This window comes from Cucurbita moschata, unplaced genomic scaffold, assembly GCF_002738365.1.
Source record: "Cucurbita moschata cultivar Rifu unplaced genomic scaffold, Cmos_1.0 Cmo_Scf00288, whole genome shotgun sequence".
Taxonomy (NCBI): Eukaryota; Viridiplantae; Streptophyta; class Magnoliopsida; order Cucurbitales; family Cucurbitaceae; genus Cucurbita; species Cucurbita moschata.
Window position 1 is genome coordinate 5,647 of NW_019268804.1, and position 2,495 is coordinate 8,141.

Consider the following 2,495-nt stretch of genomic DNA (forward strand, 5'->3'; position numbering starts at 1 on the left):
TAGTGGTAGAGACATTGACTGTAGATTAAGAGGTCATCAGTTCAAATTTGGTTGGGCCCTTTAATTTTGGACAAAGCCGACCACCGAGTGTCTGAAGGAATAGAAATAAGAATAATTATCGATTTGAAACCTTGGACCCTTTTATTTTGGACAAAGCCGACCACCAAATGGAAAAGAAATAAGAATAATTATCGATTTGAAACCTTGGACCCTTTTATTTTGGACAAAGCCGACCACCAAATGGAAAAGAAATAAGAATAATTATCAATTCCAAACCTTATTCCAAAGTCCTCCACCACATAGAACCATGTACTTAGAACCTAAGGGTCACTGTTCTCGGACAAGAATCAAGAAATCATTAAGAAAAGTGTGTGGTATCCAAGCACCCAGTATGAACATGGTCAAAAAACTTACAATTAGGCTACGTCTTGTAACTAAGGACAAACAACACCAACTATTGTTGATATTTTGAATGTAATGTAAATGTAAATATATGTGTTCATTATATGTTAATTCTTTTTTTATTTCGAGAAAACATTCTACTTTGTTTTCAACCTCTCTTAACTTGCAATCGGTGCTTCGAGAACCCACCGAAAATGGGTCATGACTCTCTTTTTGTTTTCACTTACTCCTAAATCTTTAAAATGTCTCCTATTTTTATTCCTAAGTTTGCCGGCGGCATTGTTTGTTGTCGAGCTTGATAATGTGAGTTTGTAACCCATCCGTTAGGGGTCTTGGAATGATTCTCTAGATTATCCCTTCCATGTTAGGAGTTGGGCCATGGGTGAAGGAACTGTTGGTTTACCGCCCCTAAGAGTTAAGTTGAGGCTAGTTTCACATAGTATCATTGTCTTTGAGATTACAATTCTTTTCTATTTTATCTAAATTTTTTAAATATGGGTTCATTTCCAAATGCATGCTAACACCCTTATTGTTGAATAAATGACTATTATGATTATAAGTCAACTGAGTTAAGTGGAAATAAATTTTGAAGATGAAATTAAAGTATTAATTTTGATGTCATCTTTACTTGAGTTTTGGGATATTGTTATTAATGAGATTCAATCTAATGCCATTAGAAAAAAGAATTGTCAACGTAAGATATTTGAAACAAATAAATATTTTGTCCTCTGTGATATATCAAATCACTCATTTGAAATTCCTTAATAATAAACTGAAGTCTTGCATCTTTTATAGAGAAAAGTTCCTTAAATAGAAGTATTATTAGATACTTCTAAGCATTTAGAGATCAACAAGACACAAAGATAAATATTCTAAAAAAAATATAGGGGTTAAACTTTTAGGTAACGTAATTTAAGAAACTTATGATTTTTATATTATCAAGAGTTTAATTGAGCTAGGTCGATTCAATCTAGTGGACTCAAGAATTGAACCGAACAAAACCAACCAGTTAGTAACATGATTTAGTGAAAGCATTTTCACGCAAAGTAGAAGCAATAATGGAGGGTTTGAAATAATATAGTTTTCACCCCTTGTTTCTCTGAGTGAATATTGAAATAATATAGTTTTCATGTTAAGTTTTGCACGGAAGAAAGAAAGACTGGGATGTAAAGTATTATTTCAATTTGTTTGTAATATACAACAATATATAAATTAACTATAAGAAATATATAAAATTACATGTTCTCTAAAAGCTTCAATCAACACGGGAGGGTTACTTCTGCAACCACTCTAAAGGTGCTCAAGATCACAACGAGTTAGATAAAATAGCTCTAGAACTTTGAATCCAATAACTTGAGTTTGACTCGTGATAGGATCTCTCTTCTTGTGGAATCTGCATAAAATAGGAAAAACCATTCCAAAATAAATTTTTACAAGGGGTTCTATGGTGTAGTGGTTAGCACTTTGGACTTTGAATCCAACGACCTGGTTTCAACTCCCGGTAGGACCTTTAAGAACGACAACACAAATTTTCTTGAGGCATAAGGTGTAACATTCTTAACTTATTCTGAACTTGCTCCGCTTCATGCCTTCCAAGGCTTCATGAACATGACCTCTGCTTGAGGTATTGTTGTTGGTTCTCAATCTTGCATGTTTCTAACGTAATCAGTTCATCATGGAATCCTGCTCATGGTACAGCTTCATGCCTTCCAAGGCTTCATGAACATGACCTCTGCTTGAGGTATTGTTGTTGGTTCTTGCATGTTTCTAACGTAATCAGTTCATCATGGAATCCTGCTCATGGTACATATACCATAGCATCCCACCTAAAGAGACGATTACTTCAGGCATGGAAACCTAGGTGTTCCTAAGTTTATGCATAACGTCTTGGGTCAAGCTTGAAACTTATAAGTTCTTAGGAAAAGCCCAGCATGATATTGTGCACGTAGTATCTATTAGAGACCAAGGGTACATCTGGGGAATCTATTATTTCAGGGATACCACTTTAGTTATCCTAGGAGGTAAAGTCATATGGAACGTGATGAGCATTTTCTCCCATATCTTGGTTTCGCTAACTAAAGTTTTCCAATAAC

The 2,495-nt window shown here is 34.5% G+C and overlaps 1 non-coding gene across 1 annotated transcript; it reads left to right on the top strand.

Annotated features, from left to right (window-relative positions):
• The first annotated feature begins 1,840 nt into the window (after window positions 1-1,840).
• TRNAQ-UUG lies at window positions 1,841-1,912 on the top strand. The gene has a single exon. It is a non-coding gene; the product is annotated as a tRNA-Gln (tRNA).
• The last annotated feature ends 583 nt before the right edge of the window (window positions 1,913-2,495 follow it).